Source organism: Anabrus simplex, chromosome 1, assembly GCF_040414725.1.
Source record: "Anabrus simplex isolate iqAnaSimp1 chromosome 1, ASM4041472v1, whole genome shotgun sequence".
Taxonomy (NCBI): Eukaryota; Metazoa; Arthropoda; class Insecta; order Orthoptera; family Tettigoniidae; genus Anabrus; species Anabrus simplex.
The window spans coordinates 832,264,039-832,288,768 of record NC_090265.1 but is presented as its reverse complement, the minus strand read 5'-3'; the positions used below and the strand labels follow the sequence as shown (position 1 = coordinate 832,288,768).

The following is a 24,730-nucleotide window of genomic DNA, read 5'->3' as shown; positions in this document are numbered from 1 at the left end:
AAATAGCGCGACATTTCCAATTTACAGTATAGGCCACAGCCAGTTCCTTCCAGCTCTTTATCCAATTTCATTCAAAATCTTCATTAGTTCCTTAAGTGATGTTGGCGTCAGGAAGGTGTCCAGCCGTAAAACGTGCCAGGTAAAATCATCTCACCTCATCCCTGACCCAGTATCAAGAAAGAGACATACAACAACAACAATAACAACAACTAAAAAAACAATTGTAGTGCTGAATTTGCTTCAGACGGAGAAATTCTACGTTCATCGTTGTAACATCCAGTATTAAAAATGGACTTATCCAATTTTCTTCTTCAGAAATCCTCCCATGCCCTAATGTAACGTTTGGAATGTATTAGTGTCCGAAAGCTTTCTTGAAAAAAACCACTAGGCATAAAAGTATGAATAAATTTCGTGTAATCCTTTTCAGTGTTAATATTTAGGACCTTTTTGAACTACATAAATGTGTTTTGTGCATATTCACCGCGTCATCTATTTCTTACTACCTAAACTATAGTCTCGTTTCTTTCTTTCTTTCTTTCTTTCTTTCTTTCTTTCTTTCTTTCTTTCTCCTTTCTTTCATAATCCGTTTACCCTCCTGCGTTGATTTTCCCCTCGGACTGAGTGAGGGATCTCACATCTACCGCCTCAAGGGTAGCGTCCTGTAGCGTGAGACTATGGGTCGGAGGGATACAACTGGGGAAATGGATCAGTACCTCGACCACGTGGCCTCACCTGATATGCTGAACAGGGGCCTTGTGGGGGATGGAAAGATCGTAAAGGATAGATAAGTAAGAGGGTAGGAAGTGGCCGTGGCCTTAAGTTACTAACCATCCTGGCATTTGCCTGGAGGGGAAGTGGGAAACCACGGGTACCACATCGAGGATGGCTGAGTTGGGAATCGAACACCCCTATATTCAGTTGACCACCCAAGGCTGAGTGTAACCCGCTCCAGCCCTCGTAACACTTTGAAAATTTCGTGGCAGAACCGAGAATCGAACCCGGCCCTTCGGTCACACTAACCACTACATCATACAAGCTGTATAGTCTACTTGAACACCTAAATGCGTTTTTTTTGTATTAAAATATTTTTTCTTAGATTGCCTAAGATTTTTATCGAAAGATCATAAATTAATGTGTTCTTTTTAGTTCTATCCATCTGATTATTTTCTTGCAGATGTGCTACCGGGCGAGTTGGCCGTGCAGTTAGGAGCGCGTAGCTGTGAGCTAGCATCCGGGAGATAGTGGGTTCGAACCCCACTGTCGGCAATCCTGAAGACGGTTTTCGTGTTTTCGCAATTTTCACACCAGGCAAATGCTGAGGCTGTACCTTAATTAAGGCCACAGCCGCTTCCTTCCCATTCCTAGGTCTTTCCTGTCCCATCGTCGCCATAAGACCTATCTGTGTCGGTGCGACGTAAAGCACTTAGCATTCATTCATTCTGTAGATATGCTACTTGTCAGAATAGATACAGGGCATTGAACAGGAACAACTATATAGAGGGAAGTAAATCAAGGTGGCTCTCATTTCCTATTCGTTGTTATAGATCAAAATGATGTTGCAAAGCAATCTGTACAAACGGATATGGGATATCACGAAGAGAGAGGCAATGTCATCTTGGATAGTATGAATGTGATGTTTCGAAGAGTCTTAACATGACTTGAACGCTTCCAGTCTGGGCAACATTTCTCGTAACGAGATCTTCAAATGATCCAATGGGTGTCACGTATGCTAGCTATGCATAGCTTTAATTATGTGTGTCCTTACATGTGAGAATATGTACTAGTGTTTAATGTTGGAAATTAAGGATAAAAGCAAGTAACAATGCACAAGTAAATGGAATTCCAGACATACACACGGGCCCCTTTACCTCCACCAACGTTTTAATTCAGAGAGCCTCTTCGTACGTTGGTTTTGATTTCTTGTGTTTTGGGGGATACAGAGCAGGAACAGGTAGATAATTTCAAGTATTTAGGATGTGTGTTCTCCCACAATGGTAGGATAGACCAGTGGTTTTCAATGTGTGGTACGCGAATCACTAGAGGTACGCGGGATCATCTCAATCGGTACGCAAATTTGTCGTATCTTCTAAGTGTATTCAGTGAGCAGTTCAGAAAAGAGTTGAGTCTGATCATTTTAAATAACGTCTTGTTTTGATTTAGTGTTTTTGTTTACCACTACACAAAATTCCCTTTCCGAATTAATCATTCTAAAATATGTGTCAATCTGTACCTCCCATTGACTAGGTATGTAGAAATGGTTACATATGCTGCATTTTTTTTTTCGAATTCCACTCATTCACTTTAAATATTCTTCATATAAGTTATACGGTCGTATATCGTCCCTATGCAATGAAAACCTTGTAATTCCACTCACGAGAAAACCACGTTTCTCCATCTGTCTCGTGAAGGCTTGCCGCATTATTTTTAAGCAAAGAAAGTGCCAGGAACAGTTCTCAGGCTATTGCTGACCGCTCAGTTTTTGCTTCTTTCGTAAACTTTAGTCCGAAGGAATTACGAAGTTTCTTCTGCTCATAGAAAATCCCATGGTATCAGGAAGGGCATGCGGCTTTAAATCCCCGGCCACAACTCTTTCATGCCTCAGTGCGTGCAGGGACCCTGGGCAAGTGGGATAAGCTGCGGAAGATGATGATGTTGATGGACTGGAGACATGGGCGCAGGATCTTTACCACATTAAAAGTTTTCCATATCAACTTTTCTGTTATAAAGAAGATATATTATTACCATTTCATTACCTACCTAGATGATGATGGAACTCACAGCCCCCCACCCCGCACTTTTCGTAGCATTTCTTACTTGCTTCGTTAAATGTAGCACTTCGCTGCTCTGAAACCGTTGAATACATTTTGGCCAGAATGAATGGATACTTTGCCTTTAGTTCAGAGATTTTGACCATAACAGTTTGCTTTCCCTCTTCTGTGATGCATTATCAAAAGGCTCAGTTTTAAAATGGTAAAAATAATAAAACGATCATGTCGTATTTCCAAAGTTAGAAATCAAGCGGTTCATTTAAATGGTAATGTTAACCCACTTGGCCTATTTCCTAAACAATTGGATGTATTTTGAGATAACCCCAAATCATCATGTTAAATGTCCGGCTCCATGGCCACATGGTTAGCATGCTGGCGTATGGTCACAGGGGTCCCGGGTTCGATTCCCGCCAAGGTCGGTAATTTTAACCATCACTGGTTAATTTCGCTGGCACGGGGGCTGGGTGTATATGTCGTCTTCATAATCATTTCATCTTCATCACGACGTGCAGGTCGCCTACGGGAGTCAAATCAAAAGACCTGCACCTGACGAGCCGTACATGTCCTCGGGCACTCCCGGCACTAAAAGCCATACGCCATTTCATTCTATTTCATCATGTTAAATTAAACTGTAGAAATACCCTTAAAACTCAACCAGGCTAATAATTCGAATAGCGAACATAATGGAATAATTTGTCAGTTACTTAAAACTCAAGTTTCCTATGTTTAAAAAAATCTGGTTTGTACTCACCGAAACAGCGAATCACCACGTTTTTCCTCTTCTTCACAGCTGATTATATATAGCTTACTTTGCAGTGCTCTTGTTAGAATAATGAAACACTTGTACGGAGTGATAAACTTTGTGATATTTATTTTTATTTCCTCACACACTTAGTTTCACGGGAGTGGTAAAAAGTACTAGCTGGGGAAATTTTCTGTCTATTTTAAATGAGAAGAAACGCATTGTACGGATTTAGCAGCGTTAAGAATATAAATGGAAATTAGGGCTTAGTTTTACAATAAGATTTCCAGCACACACATTAATTAAATCAAAACAGTTGACAGTTATTATTCATCTATAATAATATTATAAAAGGATGTGCTTGTCTGTCTGTCTGTGTGTCTGTGCGCGATGCCCAGCGAAATCTACAGCATGTAGAGATCTGAAATTTTGAACATAAGTAGATGGAAAGGGGTCCGAATGCACCTCGAAACCGGAATTTTCATTTTCGCTTTCGTTGGTGAGTTATGAACGAAAAACCATCGGAAAACGTGCATTGGGATATGACAATCCAACGTGCTGTCACCAAGATTAAATGCATAGAGTCGCTGTCGCTAGGCAACGTACTTAAGATAGGTAGAGAACACAATATTCAAGGAGCCATTTTACGTCCAGGACGTAGGAAGCTGTTTTTGGTCTCATATGGTGTGAGGGCATATGACGGTGTTGATGATGATTCGTCCGTCGGATCGGGACGTTAAGTCTTGAGCTATTCGAGAGGAGTGGGCATATGTGCCGGCGCCGGGTTTCATCCTCTTCATTCTTGCTATCCTATATCATGTCATTCATTTCTTTCAACAAGCAACTTTTACAAGAATTACCCGATGTTCTACACATTTACAAGTCTATCGACTACACGGCAGAGCTTCGAAAGACTTGGAGTCACCTGGAGTACCCTCGAACATCTTAGAGCGGACGATTGTGGCACCAATTATCCTTCTTAAGAATAAGAATCCTGCCCTCTGCAATGAACACGACTCTGAAACTGATGACTAATATTATTGAAGCCATTCTCATGATTGGGCATGCCGCGAGCGAAGTAATATTCATTCCTCGGATTCGAATAATTTCTTCGGATATACAGTTTAAGTTTAGATCTCTGCAGTGTTCAAAATAAAATTTCTCTATGTAATAATAAAGCAAGCATAATCTTCTTCTTCTTACTATATATAAAAATGGATGTATGCATGTATGTGTGTGTGTAAATGACACAACTCCTCCTAAACCACTGGAGCAATTTCATCCAAACTTGGTACACTTATGACTTACTATCTGGAGACGAGCACTGTGGGGGTAAGCCATCCGTAGCTCCCTTAGGGGTGGGGGGTCAGGGGGGGCAAGGTATAAAAATAATCGAAACAAGTGCCGAATCCACAGTTTTCGGGGTCGCTGAGATGAACAGTGACACTCCCCATTTTCCAAATCTCAAAGTTCTGCTCCCTTTCGCATGGGGGCGAGGGGGGAGTGATATATAAAATTAAACGAAAATAATGTCGAATACATAGTTTTCGGGAGTCGCCGAAGTGAATTTTTAGTATCAGGAGACAAACAACGTGGGGGTAAGAAAGCCCAGGATCCCTTAGGGGCGGTGGGGGCGAGGAAGGTCAGATAAACAAAGTAACGAAAATACTGTCGAATCCATACTTTTTGGGGTCGCTGAGATGAATAGTGACACTCCGGAGTTTTTTTAAAGTTCAAGTTCAACCCCCTTTGGGGGTGGGGGCGAGGGGGAGTGATATATAAAATTAAACGAAAATAGTGTCGAATACATAGTTTTCGGGGTCGCCGAGGGGAATTGTACACTCCGGATTTTTAGTATCAGGAGACAACCCACATGGGGGTAAAACACCCCAGGAACTCTTAGGGGCGGGGAGGGGGGGGTAAGGGGACTGAGATATACAAATCATCGAAAGTAGTGTCGAATCCATACTTTTCGGGGTCGCTGAGATGAATAGTAACATTCCGATTTTTTAAACTCAAAGTTTAGCCCCGTTTAGGATGGGGGAGGGGGAGTGAGATGTAATAGTAATCGAATATACTGCCGAATCCATAGTTTTCCGGGTCGCTGAGATGAATAGTAACACTTCAGCCCCCTTTGGCATAGGGGTGAGAAAGGGTGAAAAAATAAATTGTCAGAAATGGCCGAGATAATGGACGTGTATATGTTCCAGACGTAAATTAGTAAGACCATTCTAGGCATCTTAGAAATTTAAAACTTGGTACCAGACAACCTGATGACTTCAGGATCCCTAGAAAAATATCAAATTCTCATAATTCTCTGAGGGGTACATGCTGGGAGTTTCAAACCTGCATAAGAACACAGTCGGTGATATTTATCCAGAACCTACAGGTTTTATGGGCTTAAAAGTTTCCTTAAAGTCCTGATTTTTAACCCACTTCCCCATATCAAGATCGCAGCACAATCTCCCAGACAAGTTAGAAAATTGAAATTTTGCAAAATTATAGCTTTTAGCATGTAACCGACGGAAAATTTACGAGATGATTAAAAATTTTATTTTTTACCCCCGAAAAATATCGAAATATGGAGACAATTTCAATGACGGTGCAGTCCTTCCTTTCGATGTATTTCGTGGCTAAACGGTAAGTCGTATCATAAAACGGATGGCACAATCTCCGTTCAATTTGGAGTGATCTACAACTTCGGTCCTATGATCTTTTGTCGTATCTCTATCCCTTATACATTAATTTTTTCTCTATTTCTGGATTTACCTAAATTTTGCACTTTGTACACGTACAATTGATGGTTTGATTCACTTATAGGAAAGATGGGATCATCAAATTCTACACGAATATTGGCCCACCCAGTAGACATATGTGAGCCAAATTCTATGTTTGAAGCTGTCGCATAAGTATCTGAAAAGTAATGCACTGTGTGAAATTCTTACACAAAATTCACCCTATTCAACGTTTCTAAAACATAATGAATTGTGGTAGACAAGTGCACCTGTCGTTATCATCACAACTCCACAACTCGCACTTTACATTGGAAACATCGTCTGCGGACCTCCCTATGCTTTTTCTCGGATAACGCCAATTTACATGCAATTTAAAAATTATTGTTAACTTCATGTACAGTAATTTACTTCGATATCCGTATACAATCTGGTTACCGTAGCGAAGCACGGGTACAATTGCTAGTTTTATATAAATGGAAGTAAACCTCGCTTAAACCTGACAAAAATGGTTTAAATGAAAAAATGACCTTAAACGTCAGAATCAGGTAGGAGAAGCTGCACCCTTCTAGGAGCTTCTCTAGAAAATAGCTTAGGAACGTTTTTAATACATTTCTGTTTGTCCTCTGCCACTCCTTCACGGTGAAAAGACAGCATGCAAACACCACTAAGTCGATCGTTTGTCATTGTTGATTTAAGCCATGATTTTACCCCACGAAGCTTGCTGACTCTCCTCTGCACTGTGCACATCGTCACTGGCAGGAAAAACAAATTTCTAAAACGTTCACGCTTGGGTAACAATCCCTACCGTTTTTAAAGTTCCGGGAAATTCATATCAGGATTACAGTCCTTGGCTTTCCAGACGTCATACCACAATTATGCGTCCACCATTAACCTGTATATTTTATAGATATAGGAGACTACATTCATGGAATGCAAAAATTCTGTTTTCATAACAGAAGGAGGGGAAGAATACGGCATCAGTATGATCTTGTTTTGTTCTCCAAAACGCTATTCTAGAGACTGTATCAGTGAGTCCATATAGGGAATGTAGATTGAAACTCTGTAATAGTTCTCAGCCCTAGTTTCCCTGTGGATTGCCCTGTGTCTCTGCTTGGTAGCGAGGCGTGGGGGCGTTATTTAAAATTCAGTATTAGAAGCTGTGTTCTCAGCATCTACCATTATTCTTTGAAAGCGGGTAATAACATTTGATGGTTGATTTTTTAAATGGTGCTGTAGCAACAAGATATGTTTTCCAAATTTGAAAAGCTCCAGTCCTTCCGCTTGAAGGGAGTTTGTTACAGGTTCTAAAATGCCACTGTACTTTTGCATTACGTGCACTTCAACAATAAAGCCAGAGTTAGATGGTGAACAGTGAAGATTACGGGTACGTGGTCAATTATTGGAATTGGAACTTCGGCAGTTAAAAATATTTTCGAGAGCCTTCATGATACTTGTAAAGATCCTGAAAAGATCCTGATACTTTCGTACTTTGAGGACCATCTTGTTTCATATAAAAGAGATAAGTTACAGATCTGATTCCTTCGGAATGGACTTTCACGAAAAAAGTGAATTATTTTTTTGATGGTACCTGTCGCATTGTTCACAACAGAGAGTTCATTGAGGTCGTTTATTGCCAGGTTAAGTTTATGACTAGCACAGTGAGAGAAAATAGCTTCCTGGTACTTACATCTTGTATTAATTTTGCAACACCACATTCACGTCCTGCCATCGTAGTACAACCGCCGTATCCTTGACCACATAGTTTGATTAAATCCAGACCAGAGTTTCTTAAAAGAAAAAAAATCGAGTTTGCGACTGACTTGTTATTAATTTCTTCCAAAGGATGAAACCCAAGGACTTTTTCAAATACTTTCAAATCAATCACCACTAGATACATTCTTGACGAATCGAGTTCCATCAGACAGCTGCTCGGTTCCAGATATGTTAGCAGTATCGTCAGCAATAACAAAGAAGTCATTGCACGAAGTCGCTTCTGTAACCAGTATCTCTCGTAATACCTGTCCACAAAATCCCATCATTTCATTTTGAATTCGATGAGGAGTGTACGTGGCATTTTTTGCAGAATTTGGGAGGTGTTCTTGTAGCACAGCATCTCCCTCCTCAAGGCGAAATTCCAATAGGTCATGAAAAACTCCGCTGTATGGCGCTTTCTCTCGAAGTGAGATATCAGAGGTCCCACAGAAAATAATAGTTCACAAAACTAGTTCAAGCTTCTCTCTACCTTTTTCAATCTGATGGACTACGTCTGATTTGCACCGACAGCGTAAATCATTACCAATACTCCGCTGACAGCAGCACAAGATGAACTAGCCTTTACCCAAAATGAGCCAGTTCTAATACAAGTAAACAAGGAAGCGCGAACAACACCCTCAAACACAACATAAAAATATCAAAAGACAAGGACTCACCTTAAGTAGGTGAAGGGGTGTCACAAACAATCCGTGAAAAGAAACAGTTAAAAGCTGGCACATGGTAACAAATTGCTAAGAGTAAAGAAATAACAAGTGTTTCTTTAAGAAGGATAAAATAATTTTTGAAATTCAATAGCAATGTAATTTCATTAACAGAGAAAATCGTCCTTGTGAGAATAGAAAATAAATACTTAACTTGAAACAAATTAATTAACAAATCAGTAAAGTTGATTAAATCAAAAATATGGCCGGCAAGCTAAGAAAAAATGGACAAAATCACATAACAACATTGATAATTACATTAACTGAGTAACTTAACGCCTGTTTTGGTGCAACTCGGAAGGTACCCGCAAGGTACAAGATTTCTCTCCTGTTACATTTAAAGTATTAAATTAATCTTCGTCAGGATAGTATGATCATGGAGTTTTCGCAAAGTGATCAGATTTGATAGTTACAAATCAGCTTAAACATCAATAAAACAACCTGTCACGAAGACAGATGAAACAAACTCAAATGGCAAAAGAAAATTTCATAAGGTCACGTAAAAGGTAGGATAAAATGACATAACATAGCATAACATAACATAACATAACATAACATAACATAACATAACATAACATAACATAACATAACATAACATAACATAACATAACATAACATAACATAACATAACATAACATAACATAACATAACATAACATAACATAACATAACATAACATAACATAACATAACATAACATAACATAACATAACATAACATAACATAACATAACATAACATAACATAACATAACATAACATAACATAACATAACATAACATAACATAACACATAACATAACATAACATAACATAACATAACATAACATAACATAACATAACATAACATAACATAACATAACATAACATAACTCCACACGGACGCAAGACATTACCGACGAGATGCGAAAAAATATGTTTTCACCCTCGTCAACAAAACAACAACCATCACCATCGCTACCAAGTAGGCATGGCAACCAACATACGCCATCAAGGCCAGCAAACGAACAATCCCGAAATCTAAGCATAACAATGGTCGGTACAAGGGAGAACCAAAGAAAACCAGGAAGACACAAACACCAAATTACAAGATAAATGAAAAAAAAAACGTTGAGCTGCAGGAATAAAATAAGAAAGGAACCAAATTTAATTTCTGACAGCCTGGTGAAAACTCGCATGGTCATTAAACCTTTCCATAGGGGTAATTCCTTTGAGTCACATTAAAGGGTAATACAGCTTATCTCCTCCCCAGAAACAAAATTAAAATTAATAATACCCCAAATTGGATGAGACATAATAAACCTTCTTTACACATACGGATCAAGATGTCTTAGGAAAAATAATTTACTTTCTACATTGGAAACCCGAATTTATGAATAGTTTCTGCTAAAATGGTACCAATTTAGGGTGGTGGTTGTAATTTTGAAGGTATTAAACACACTGAATTTCCAGAAGAGCGGAAATTTCCCAAAATATCACCCCAGTCTTTGAAGGCAATATTCTATTAAATCAAGAAGAAACTTACAGATGCAGCATCCGGCTTGTAGTAACGCTTAAGCGTCAGTTACTCCATACTCACTAAATGATCATACCAAGCAGATACCTAATTTACAACAGAAGAAGAGGACGATTTACAAGAAAGCAAATAACTCTTCTGAGGATGGGAAACACCCTCGCACTAAAATAAATCATGTCGGATGCATAATGTGGGCAGAAGCCAGAACCCGGAGTGATTAGCAAACACGTCCTTCCTCCAACATAGTCAAGTGGCGAGTGCAATGGCTGCTACAAGCATACCAGAAGCAGCAGAGATATCAAAATTGGCTCTGAGCTCTGATTGGCCAGAGGCAAAGGAGCCTCGTAGTTAGACGGACCACCAAAGCTAGCAGCACAAGGCAGAAACAGAACGGCGCTAATATGTGCCAAACAGGAGAAACACGGCATGGAGTCATTAAAAATAAGAGCTAATGAGCAATATGAAGAAGATAATTTAAGTTAAAAATGCGACATCCAGTCACGCAGAAAATAATAGGAGGAAACAAGTGTTAGATTAATCTTAAGTGACACAAATTTCGATGGCGTTTTAGCCATGACGAAAATGGAAATGGAGAAGGATTTTAAACACGTACTACCGTGACAGATTTGATCAGCTACAATGAGTTGCCTTCCTTCATACAGTAGATATCCGAAACAAAATATGCCTTTTCTGATGATTCTCTATGCCAGTTTGTTTTATATGCTTTTTGGCGCTGGTATTGAAGTCCTTTTATTTTGTGAAATGTTTCGTAATGAATGACCATTTTAACGCTCAATACACGGTCGGCATAAAGCGCCCTTCAGATCACGAGAATAACACAGCCATGCGGAATAATCCTTCAACCACTGGTGTCTGAAAGGATGGCTGGCTCCAGCTCGCAAATCACTTTTAAAATCGTACGTTACTTGTGGAGTCCATTGTTTTAGCAATGATTCGTACTTAAGAGTGTCACATATATTTTTCTGCGTTAAGAACATGACAATGTCTTTTCTGTCACTATCACCTTTCAGAAACACTTCATTAACAGTCTCTGTTTGAAGTTCCGTTTTATCACAACGTTGTTTTATATATTGTGAAGATTACAGTTCGCGAAGGCTGCACTCTTTGTTCTGTTCAACACCGTCACTTGACGCACTTATTTCCTCAGAACTTCCAGCCCCCTCACTTAAGTTACTGAGTTTAGGCATTTTGAAAAACCGTCTTATATCCATCGCTATTGCATAAACGTCGCTCAATTGTTTGATTCTTAGCAGATAAATATCACTAAACCACTTCTTACTACAATAGCTGCTTTTATAACAACACAAACATCGCAGGATCAATGAACTATTATACAATTATTCGATTATAGGTGATTTAACACTACAGATTAAGAGCCTACAATAACAATGGCAGGCTGCCGTTCTATTATAGCAATCGGCACTTTGTTCACATGAAATTAGCCACCGTACTATTGCACGCCTTCAAAATAACATTATACAGCATTTCGCAGCACGAACAACGATCGCGGTAAGATGAAACAGCGTAAAATTAGGCGAGAACACAATAAATAATCCGCTTTGTAAGCACACGACCTTACGGGACTAATATTTTGCGAGTCAGTAAACATAACCTTGGTTTAGGGATTAAGCCTCGCTAGATATGTGGTAGTGTCTAAAAAATCTCCAGAAAGTGCTTTCCCTTATGGTCAATGCCGAATGCAAATTCCTAAGGTACCGTGCGAGGGGTGGCAAAAGTCGCCACTCGTGATAGTGTAATAGAAACGTCATAACTAACACTAGGGTAGGCGTAATAATATTCGAAATTGAAGCAATGTTTCCATTAGGGGTCTAATGAATGACATTAGAATCTTTTTCTGGAATATAAAATCCAATATAACGTCAGCAACATTAAATTGTTTACAGCAATTTCTGGTTATAAGAGGTGTTGATGACTGTCAGTAACTTCAATTTATGAAATAATCTGTTGTAATTTTAAACAATTGAACATCAACCTTTTAAAAATTCCAGCGTCCATCATTGCAGAGGTACACTAACCAAAAAGTTTGAATAACACTCGTCATATCTAGTAAGTGAGATTGAATCAAAGTGCAGTAATGCTTTTTTTTTACACGTTGCTTTGTCACACCGACACAGGTGAGTCTAATCGCGACGACGGGATATGGAAGGCCTAGGAGTGGGAGGGAAGCGGACGTGGCCTTAATTAAGGTACAGCCCCCAGGTGTGCCTGGTGTGAAAATGGGAAAGCACAGAAAACCATCTTCAGGGTTGCGGACAGTGATATTCGAACCCACTATCTTCCGGATGCAAACTCACAGCTACGCGCCCCAAAGCGCACGGCTAACTCACCAGGTGCAGTTAAGTTAATGCAGTGAGATCGCAGTTGCGATCAACAGTATTCTGTAAGGAAGTCAGCTCCTGTACGGAGCAATGTTTACATCGGTCTGTTTTCAGACCAACTTTGCTTTACGGGAGTAAAAGCTGTGTGGACACAGGATATCTTATTCATAAGATAGAAGTAACAGACATGAAAGTAGCGAGAATGATTGCTGGTACAAACAGGTGGGAACAATGGCAGGAGGGTACTCGGAATAAGGAGATAAAGGCTGAGTTAAGAATGAACTCGATAGATGAAGCTGTAAGCATAAACCGGCTTCGGTGGTTGGTTCATGTGAGGCGAATGGAGGAGGATAGGTTACTTAGGAAAATAATGGACTCTGTTATGAAGGATAGGAGAATAGAGGGAGACCTAGACGACGATGGTTAGTCTCGGTTTCGGACGATTTGAAAACAAAGAGGTATAAGAACTAAACGAGGCCATAGGACTAGTTACAAATAGAGGATTGTGGCTTGCAGGCTGAACTGTGGAAGGTATAACCGTCTATGTATTTATGTATGTTTTCACGTCGCACTAACATATGAAAGGTTTTCGGCGATGGAAGGATGGGAAATGTCTAGGATTAGAAAAGTATCGGCTGTGGTCTTAATTAAGATACAGCCCTAGCATTTTTCTGGTTTGAAAATGGAAAAGCATGGAATCAGTGCTGCCGGTAGTGGGATTCGAACCCACTATCTCCCGAATGTAAACTCTCAGCTGCGTAACCCAAATACTAGTGGTTTATCGTCACACTAACGCAGTTAGATTTCCGATGACGGCATGAAAGGGAAGATTTAAGGATGGTAAAGAAGCGGACATGGCCTTAATTAAGATACAGCACCACAGCATGTCTGAAGTGAAATCGGAAATCCACATTCAGGGCTTCCGGTGGAAGGGTTCATACCCACTATCTTCCGAATGCAAGCTATCAGTTACACAGCCTTGTACCACGCAGCCATCTCGCTTGGTTATGGAAGATGAACGGCGGAAGGTGGCTGATGTTTGTCAGCAACGAGTACGAGGGAAAGTAAGGATGCAGAGTGTCACCTTCGGGTGCACTGTAGAATGTGAGCAAGGAGGAGGACAGCTGTCGTTGAACTGATATGCGGACGCATCAGTAGGAGAGGAATGTTCCGACCTGTTGGACATAAATGTTTGGCATCACGGTGGAAAATAATGTGAAAATATTTCAAGTCTAAAAATCAGAATATAAAATGAAATAGAAGTAAACAGATATAAAAGATTGATGAGCGTGGCAGACTGGCGTTATCGGGAGAAGGAAGAGAGTTGGCTGACGGAGGACGGAAGAGCCTGGGCCCACAATCATGTAATCTGTTTTTACATTTTCTGCAGCCTTGGAGAAAGGACAAAAATTTGATTTATTAGATTTATTAATAGGTGGTTATCTACCAATATCTTTCGGTTTTGGATATTTTAACTCTCATGACGACCAACCAACAGAACAAATATGTCAAGATCAGCGTAGATGGGTGTGTACTGTAGAGTATCAGGTGTGAAATTCTCGATTCCCGTGAGTCATTTAGTCATTGGCTATTTCGTCCAGTCCATAACATATCTCTTACTATTTATAACACATACCGGACAGCATCAAATAATATGAAGGCCTGCTTGAGGTACGTTGTAACTTTTGTATCGACATTTAATTTTATAAGGTTTAAGTCCCTTAGACACGATGTTCTTTTTGGTTTATGCCCTATGAAATGATGAAAGCTTAAATGAATCTTAACCTTCCGCGAATATGTCTTTAGCGTTTCCTCAGACGTAAACAGCGTTCGACCACGACCATTTTAATATTACCGAACACCCACAAAAGTAATTACTAGAGACGATAATTATAGGCACTAAAAACAGTTAAAATAGGCAGGCATACAGGCTCTTAAATTAGCCAAAATAGGTATTTAAGTAGGCACTAACGTATATAAAAGGCACAAAATGGGCATGAAAAAAATTCCTATAATTTAATAACAATTTAATAACAGACTAAATTACTATAAAATGAATTTACAAGCAACGTTTCAGTGTTGTTCTACTGTCATGCATAATGTGTTTGTACTGAGAGAATGATCTCTCAATATCGCATGAAGTGATTGGACAAAACTTCAATGAAGTCACTTCATCTTGTTTTATTTCGCTGACAGCGGCTGCCTTCCCAGAAGTTCGGTCAAAACTTCCCCTGGCTTCTTCCACAATCCTAAATGACTCCACCAGGGGCATGCCACTGTTTTACAACTTGGTGATTGCTCCCGCAGCTTGTTGAAATTTGAAGATGCTCCAGTTTATCGATGGCTTACTTCTAAAACCTCGTATCTCCCAATGCACTTCCTATCCATTTTCTTCCTTAAGACTGGTCACGCCTCCCAGCCACATTTCGATGTACAGTCCATCAGAACAATTTTCGTTGTGTTCATTTTCCTATGGTTATGTGTAAAGTAAAATGAACCATTCATACGTTAAACTGTAGGAGCACTTAAATTCGTCTTGAAAACAACATCCCTACAATACTGTATTGTAAGGTCCATTTTCCTTTACACACTTGCACAGGAAAATGTTGCCTGCTGCCATTTCTTGATGGATACAGTACTTTTGTATCCATCTCTTAGCACAGGCCAGAGTAAAGTGTAGCTTCCACCGAAGTCCCAGTCTCATCCATGGCTGGGACAATATGGAAGCTGCTGGGGTATTGGTGGTGCTGAGTAATGACATTCAGAGCACGACTAGTGCATCTGAGTGTTATGAAAGGTGTTGCTCATAGGGCCAGTCGTGCTGCAATAGCATTTTCTGACCCAGTGAGGAAAGCAATGGCAAACCACCTCACTCCTCGTCTTGCCTAGTACGCCTCATTTTGGTGCTGCCTTTGGTTTTTGCGGTTTAATTCAAATCAAAATCTCTTTATTTGCAAATGAGGTGTCTACCTCGGTGGCAAATGGTACACTAAAATACATTATTGTCAAGCACTAAATTTTAAATTAACAAGAGACGAAGAAAATTTTCCTAGAATACAATATTATACAATTTACGCTAATAATCATCCTTAATAAATTTATATTGTTTACAAAATTCTACTTATATAATATCTTACAAACATAGACAACTCATATACAGTATGTGAAATTACTTCTAATAATAATATACAACTGGTATAAGATTAAAATTAACATTGAATTTATTTACATATTTATATTTTACCCATTTTGGAACCTAAGTAGCATAACGACCTGCTGCGTCTTAACCAGAGCCCCTTTTGCCACCACTTTTCAGAGTTCCTGAAGGACCTTCACAGCTACCGTAGCGGTCCCAGGGCCCTCGAAGTCCCCACTGTACTTCACCCCTACAGGCAGTCCCCTACTTGGGCTGTCCAAACTCCATAGACAAGGGGATGGAATTAATTTAATCACACACATTTTTTATTTACAATAACCTGCACTGGTCGAATGCCCTCTAACATTTCATTTATTTTCTCTGTTGTTGTTTATTAACTTCTTGAATATCAGTACAGATTTTGGAAAAGGATCAAACACTACCCCTGGTAAACTGTTCCACTCCTTCACGCCCTTCCCAATGAATGAAAATTTACCCCAATCGCTTCTGCTAAAATTCCTTCTAATTTTATACTTGTGGTCAGTTCTACCAATATAATTATTTTCCAACTGAAGCCTCTCACGGATATCTCTCCATGCTTCTTCTCCTGTATAGGCTCTATATAATCCTATAAGTCTAGTTTTCTCCCTTCTCTTACTTAAAGTTTCCCAACCAAGTTCCTTTAACATTTCTGATACACTACTCTTTCTCCTGAAATCCCCTGTTACAAACCTTGCTGCTTTCCTCTGCACACCATCTAGTTCTTTTATTAGGTATTCTTGGTGAGGATCCCAAACACTGTTTGCATATTCCAATAATGGACGAACCATACTTAAGTAACTTTTTTCTTTTAATTCTTTGTTGCATCCTTTAAGTAGCCTCATTATGACATGTAACGATCTGTATGCTTTCCCAACAATGTCATCAACATGACCCTTCCAGTGCAAATTACTTTCAAATCTCACACCTAAGTATTTGCACTTGCCATCTTTAGGGATAACTACCTCATCCAAAGGATATTCAAATTCAGTTTTAAAGCTCCTGTTTGTAAATGTTGTAACAGTTGATTTGCCTCCATTAATCTTCATATTATTTTTTTCAACCCATTCTTGGATACTCTCAAGGTCCCTTTGTAATTCTGAGCAATCCTCAATGTTATTTATTTCCCTATAAACAATTATGTCATCTGCATACAATCTTATTTTCGATGTTATATTGTTCCCTAAATCATTTGCGTATATTAAGAAAAGTAACGGACCGATTATACTACCCTGTGCAATTCCCTTCCAAACTTTCTCTTCCTGTGATATATTATTTCCTACTTTGACTTTCTGAACCCTTGAATTTAGAAATGTTCTTATCCAACGTATAAACTTTACGTCCAATACTATTCCCTCCAATTTCTTTAATAATATTCCATGTTCCACTCTATCAAAGGCTTTGGAAAGATCTATGGCTATGCAATCTAACTGGCCTCCTGAATCCAACTGATCTGATATGTCCTGCTGAAATCCCACCAGTTGTGCCTCACAAGAAAATTTCTTTCTAAATCCATACTGGCTCCTCATGAACCAATTTTTATCATCACATATACCTCTGATGTACTTTGCTATTAAACTCTCCAGTATTTTACAAACTATACTGGTCAGGCTGATTGGTCTGTAGTTCTCTGGTTTCCTTTTATCACCCTTTCCTTTATAAATTGGTATTATTATAGATTCCTTCCATTCCTTTGGTATTACACTATTATTTATGACATAGTCAAAGAGGAATTTTAAATAAGGCACTATATACCACCCCATTGTCTTTTATACCTCCCCAGTAATTTGATCACTTCCTGCTGCTTTTCCTTGCTGAAGCAGTTGGATTTCTCTGAAAATATCTTCAATTGTGAATGAGAAGCTTCTTGTTTCCCTATGTGTCTCTCCCTCTCTATCTTCTGTTATTGTTTCCAAGTCCTGACAATCTTCTACTGAATCTCTGAATTCCCTACTGAAGAGGTTTGCTTTCTCAGTATCTGTTAAATAGTGTTCACCCCCTTCTCCCACCATTGTATGAATTTGGATTCCTTTTCCTTTTTGATTCCTGATATATGAATACAGCTTTTTCCATTTCCCTTTGTGGTCATTACCCTCTTGAAGAATGCCATTCATATAATTCTCTTTTGCTTCCTTTTTTCACTCTATTCAGTTCCCTCATTAGCTGTTTTCTAGTTTCTCTATTCTCCCTACCCTCTTTGATTTTCCTGTTTACTATTCTACATTTTCTTTTAAATTTTCGTATTTACCTTGTGTAATAAACAGGGTCTGAGGTCATTTTACCCTTCTTAACAGGTACAAATCTCTTCTCTCCTTCCCAAATGATTCCTTTAAATTTAGCCCAAAGTGTATCCACATTACTCCCTTCACTTATCCATGGGAGCTAATATGCCCCTGCATAACGCCGGCTTACTTCTAGAACCTGGTATGTTACAATGTTCTTCCTACCCATTATATTCCTTAACACTGGTCACGCCTCCCAGCCACATATTTATATGCAATCCATCAGAACCTTTCGCTTATAACCGTATAACCTTTGGTGGTGCTATTTGAGGATCCAACCAGCCTCTGGGCTGATGACCTAACAGACAGACAGGAAAATGAACACTACGAGAAAGGTTCTGATGGATTGCATATAAATATGTGGCTGGGAGGCGTGACCAGTGTTAAGGAATATAATGGGTAGGAAGAACATTGTAACATACCAGGTTCTAGAAGTAAGCCGACGTTATGCAGGGGCATATTAGCTCACAACATTGCAGTGCGTATGTCTGAAGAAAATGGTTGTTGGTCACTGCCCAAAGTGGATTGGTGGAAAGGCTACGTTGATACAAATTTCTGAACTCGTATATCAGATGTATCACAGTATTTCTAAGTTGATCTACGTGGTATTTTTCTCACATTTGATCTGAAAAATAATAACATTTACATAAATTGCATTGTCCCTATATCTTAAATTTCTACAGTTGGGTTAATTGGCAATAATGCTTTGTATATAAAATGCATTTGTTTCATAAAAAATACTATTAAAGATGATGTTTCTAGAAGTACAAAACTAAGGAACAAGGGAATTAATAATTTACATGGAAATGTGTCCGCAAGGATTTTCAGTTATAATTTGGCATCATCGTGTTGAGTTCACCGGGTGAAAAAATAATAAAAACGACGTGAAACGATACCGGAGTACCGTGGAGGAGAGACTCGTCCTTTATGCTTGCCAAGACCCACCAAGCTGACACCTAGCAGTATTCTTACTTATATAGATGAATGAAAACGGGGGCACTATAAATCTCAGATTTGTGAACATTTTATTTGTTTCTATTAGCCGACCTTGGTCAGCCGGGTCAGCTGTCATGAAGACTATTTTCTGGTGCCTGCAGTAGATCCTGCATCATGTGTGTCTACAAGGCCGCCACCCTCGTTGAAAATGAAAAACTACGTAATTTGAAATTGTCGTGACATGCGTCCATAACCTTATTTTTGTCACAATTTAGCAAGACTAGAGGGGATGCTAGAGGCTTGTTAACCTGGGAGCTTACACCCCTCAGACTCTTTGCTCTCCCCCCCCCCCCCGCCTCAAAGCACAACGTACTAACCGGACCTCGCCAATCCACACCAACGTCTTTTCGCTGGCCTGGTCTTGTAAAGATAGTCTTGGCAATCTTGTAATACACGCTGTGGCATCGTCCTAGCCAGGCTACATTGGATCTGCAACCAGTGTTTCGCGAAGGCTTAGCGGATGTGTAATAGAATTCACGATTTTTAAAAGGGGGTTTTAAAAATTGCATTTCAGTTGTAAATCTGTATTTTCACAGGAAATTAATCACAGTTAAAAATACCGATTTAATTTTCATCCATTCTATGACAAGAGACCACCGGCGTTCTAACTCCTCGTTGAGTAATTTAATGATAATTTACATTTTAGCAATACAAATTATTGAAAATTCACGACTAATACAGCATTGCAACAAAACAATGTGACACAACACATAAATTAATAGAAGATAATTCTGTCGAGTACACTGCAATGAAATGCCATCATAGTTCTCAATCACAAAAAAGAAAAAAGGAGCAAATAAACTTACCTCCTTACAGTTTGACAGATTACCCTTCCATCCGTAGTGAAATTGGGATGCCCTGTTATCTACTGCTTCAGCCAGTAAGACTTCGATGATTTTCTTTGGGCGTTGCCGCAAACACACTTCTTCTTCTTCCACTTCACAATAAATCACAACACGTTCTGAACATAAAGCGTACGCGTACAACAGTTCGCATCGAAAGGGAGGTACAGGGCATATGGGTTGTGCAACATAGTTCGACGTTGACTGTTTCTCGCATATGTCTTAGTAGGTTGGAGGGGTTGAAGGCTTCGGGGTCAAATGGTTCCTCGTTTCTCCTGATGGAAATTTTCCTAGAACTATTTCTGGTGACTTCTGAGAATTCCCATTTTGGTTCGTGGGTAAACAGATATTAAGGAAAGAGAAGACAAATCTGTCAAGCACACTAGCTACATTATAATGCACTGCAAGAAAATTGCCTTTTTTTAAATACAGTTAAAAGCCATCAAATAGGCAATTATACACCAAATAGGCACAAACCCCTGAAATAGGCATTTATAGGCACAATAAAATCAACGGAATATAGCCAAAATGGATCCCTAAAATGGATTTATATCTCGAAAACCTACGTTTCTGAGCATAGGAATAAAATAGGCAAATAGGTTAATTCCCGTCTCTAGTAATTACCGTCATCATCTTGCGAATTGCACTCCCCATCTAAGGATGAAGTGATAATGGTTATTGTATTAAGGTGAAGTAGAATCAGACAACCATTTACTCTTAATCGGATAGAAAAATGGAGTAGTTACGGCCGCTCGATAACTGACGATATTGGAAAAATCAAGTGAAGAGCTGCGAAGGGTGTGAAAATGGATGACTCGTCACGCCTATACTTTAAAGATGTGAGCCCCGGGGGTTAACTCTGTTCACTACCTCCTTCAACAAATAGATCATTTTATATATGTATTCTGTCGACTCTATCAGAAAGGTTCACTAGAAGTTTAGGTGAGCCTCCTAGGGGTAGCACCCAAGCTCTGAATTGTAGATGGCCCGGATTTGAGGAAGTGGTTAATGAAGAAAATGGAGTTCGTTCGTGGAAATAAATGATCTCATGTCTAAAAGATGTCAATGACTACATAGATGAATAGTTTTAGATACATATGATTAACATACTTGATGTACATGTTGAGATAACGCTACCAATATATGAAGTTTATGAAAATACTTTCGTATTTGCAGGTTTGCAGTGAGTACAGTATATGCACTGTAGTTCATCGTATACTAGCTGATTTAACTAAGATTTGTTGTGGGGGACATATTTCTACACAACATAGCTGAAATAGTTATGCATTTAGAACATGTCATGTAGGTGATGAAGTGCGGAAATAGCAAGTTCATAGATGACCCCCAGATAGATGGACTCCTAACGCCATTTGCTGGTTAACAGATGGACAGGCATTGGTAGGGTTGAGAAACGTGGCCACCTTGTTGTGAAGCCAGTGATAAAATCTCTCCCCTCTCAATCATAAGTAATGGAGCATGATTGAGAGGTTCATTCGCATCCGAGATCACGCACTTACTACTACATAAGAACTGTGAAAACTCTCAGCACAATATGATCCAGTCTAATTACAAAGATCTTCTGCCAATTGAACGATAAATGTCTAGTCGAAGTACTTTGCTCCTCCGGGTAGAGAGAGACTTCAATTGAGGCAATGACATGGGAAAGGTAGTAAGTAAAAATGTCGTAATTTAGTTTCTTCATAGAGAACGTAATAAACACTCATGCCAATGGCATGGGAAATGTAGGAAGTAAACTGGTACGATTGGCGTAAGAAGGAACCTGTTTAAGTCCACGAGGTTTGGCATGGAGAAGGTTGTAGGTCAGCCCGTGTTTCTTGTGGAATTAGGTATAACCTTTGCCATTTGTTGAAAGTGTGTAAACCTTGTTTATAGCTATTATAATTCGTCGTAGTGATACTTCAGTTGCCAGAATGCCTCCGAAACCTATTGTATTCCATTCAAAATGGTAGGCCTAAGTCGCTATTGCCAGCATCTTGACATAACGTTCATGCTAGGTCTTTGTTTTCAGAAAGATGATGCGGACATGATAAATCATTTCATGTAATCATGATGACGCCTGGGAATTTTCGTGACTTTACCAGAGAAAACAAGATATATTTAAATACTCAACTCCTTCATATTAGCGGTGTGAGCTGGATAAGGATTTAGAGAACCGAACTTCCCTCACTCAAGACAAGTCCATCATTCAACGGGTTAGAACCGTGAAAGGAGCACAATATCCTCAAAACGAGGACGGTCCTATCACTTGATCAACAACGTACAGCCCTTAAAAACCCTTGGAAGGAGAATAACCATCAGCGAACCGAGAAAAGTGGACTTACTGGCTATACTGGATTTATTGCATGAAAAAAAGAATTTGTTTTATCGTAAAATTTCTGCTTGAATCTTACACGTCTGCTGACATACTGATTACACAGTGATTTTTCTCAACGTATTTTGTCACACAATTTATGCCTGAGTCTTAATTAGCATACGTTTGTATGTTAATCTCCTTGATTTTACATTATTTATTTTCAGTAACATGTGCTTAAGAATGTTGGAAAAAAAATTTCTTCTCCTGTAAAATTCAAATTTTATGACTTAAAACCTTCCCCATGACAATGCCTCAATTATCATTATAGAGATATCTCATGAAATTTCACATGAATGAGTACTTTCTTACTTACTTACGTCCTATGACCCATTTCGGAGGAAAAGAATGCAACAAAATTCCTCCACTGATCTCGTCTCCTGGCTAGTATCTGTAGGTCTGTTCAGGTTTCGTCAGCCTTTGAACAGACCTGCTTCATTTTTCCTGTTTGTTGCATTGTTCTTATATTCCAGCATCCAAATTTAGTTTTCATGAAAAAATCGCTATTTATCAGGCCGATTTATTTTCTGCAATTTCGATAATATTGTGTTCTCGGGGAGGCGAGTTATTGGTCCACAGTCCTAATAGCATAGTGGACGAGCTAATTTCTCTAGGTGTCTTTGCTCATCTTGTGGTTGCTACACGCTTTGATGTTTATCGGTACTCCCCGAGATGGAAGATGGTACTTCATGTAAGTTCCCATCAGAATTCAAGTATGATACCTCACCAATTCTCAATCGGGCTTGGTACAGGCCATGACGAACTTTAATTTATATTATCATCTAGGGTTGGGAGAGAGAGAGACAGAGAAGGAGATAATAGCCAAAACTTTTATTAAAATGAAATTACACAGGCAATAGACCTAATCATGAGCTGACATTATCTCATTGCTTGTGAATTCTTGATGAACGTGGTAGTTTTCGCAAGTTTGATTACAAATGCTGAAGGCTAGTGTTAGTTGTTGCAGTAACAAATACCATTTTTACATTTTCCACTTCCATGACCGGTGATAAAGCAGTGAGCAGCGCAGCCGCCAGGAATCTTACAGGAAATCCTTGGCTGACGAGCAGGAACTTCTGAAACATAGATAACGACCTCTGTAGCATAATCAGGTGTGAGTAGGATGTAATAAAACATGAAGCATTCCACCGTTATATTGTTTACTGGTTGTAATAATGATCCCCTCGCCCGTTGTGTAGTGGTAGCGTGTCAGAATTTCACGCTGGGTTTGATTCCCGGATTATAATTCTGAACTACGGTCTGGAACGGGGTATTGTCACAAGTTTTCATCATGCTGACCACGTGTCCATGTGACTGGGGAACAATTTTCATTTCAGGCTGAAGGCTAGACTGGAATATGAGCCACAGGTTTGTATTTGGGTGACAATTGTCCTCATTTATTTCACATGCATTGGTATAGGTGGCTGTATTGTATCGTGTGAAACTGTAGTTCCTGGGGAGTTCCAATGGCTTATCTCGACAATCTTTATTTTTCTAATTTCGTGTTCCTTTGACCCAGTAACTACTAGGTATATCTTGAAATTTTATTGCATTATCTTAAGGCATTCCTTACATATTTTATACAGGCATTTTCTTCCCTCTCCTTATGACAGCGATTATAATTTTCCGATGTAGACCATTTATCTTTTCATTCCACTACTGTGTCCCTACATAAATATACATGTCCCCAAATGATGTATATCAGACTTCCTTTAAAAATTTGAAATTTGAAACTGCGCCCCCCCCCCACCCCCTGTGAGCGGGGCAGTAGAATTACACTCACGGCATCATCTGCCTCTCATAATAGGTGACTACAACTGGCCCCAGGATCTCCAAGCTTGGGAGCGTGGGCTGGCCGCCATGGGGCCCTTAGTTTCCATTTACTTGTGTCAGGATCCTCAATAGTATCTACCTTTTCCACCTCCCTTGGTCAACTCTTGCTATTTTCCGATCCCGACTGTGTTAGGTTTACGAGGATTGGGGGAGTCTTTCATTTTCACACCCTTCACGGCCCTTCTTTTTCCTCGGCCGATACCATTTTTCGAAGTGTCGAATCCCTTCCATTCTTTTATCTCTGACTACTGTTTTTTTTTTTTACAAGTTGCTTCACGTCGCACCGACGCAGACAGGTCTAATGGCGACGATGGGATAGGAAAGGTCTAGGAGTGGGAAGGAAGCGGCAGTGGCCTTAATTAAGGTACAGCCCCAGAATCTGACTGGTGTGAAAATGGGAAACCACGGGGTACCATCTTCAGGACTGCTGACAGTGGGGTTTGAACCCACTATTTCCCGAATGCAAGCTTATAGCTCTGCTCCCATAACCGCACTGCTTGGCGATAAGTATTATATAGTGGATGGTTGCCTAGTTCTACTTCCTATTAAAATAATAAATAACACCACCACCACTTATAGAAGCTGGGCTAAAGTACCGGTGTAGACAACGGGAGGGGGGGGGGGAGATCTTGCACTGGGTT

At 39.5% G+C, this 24,730-nt stretch overlaps 1 long non-coding RNA gene across 1 annotated transcript in view; it reads right to left on the bottom strand.

The window, feature by feature from the left end:
- Positions 1 to 23,072: 23,072 nt before the first annotated feature.
- Positions 23,073 to 24,730, bottom strand: part of LOC136873935 (uncharacterized) — a 34,062-nt gene continuing 32,404 nt past the window's right edge. Inside the window, exon 2 of the long non-coding RNA XR_010860204.2 lies at positions 23,073 to 23,332. This is a non-coding gene — a long non-coding RNA (uncharacterized lncRNA). The remainder of the gene's footprint in view (positions 23,333 to 24,730) is intronic.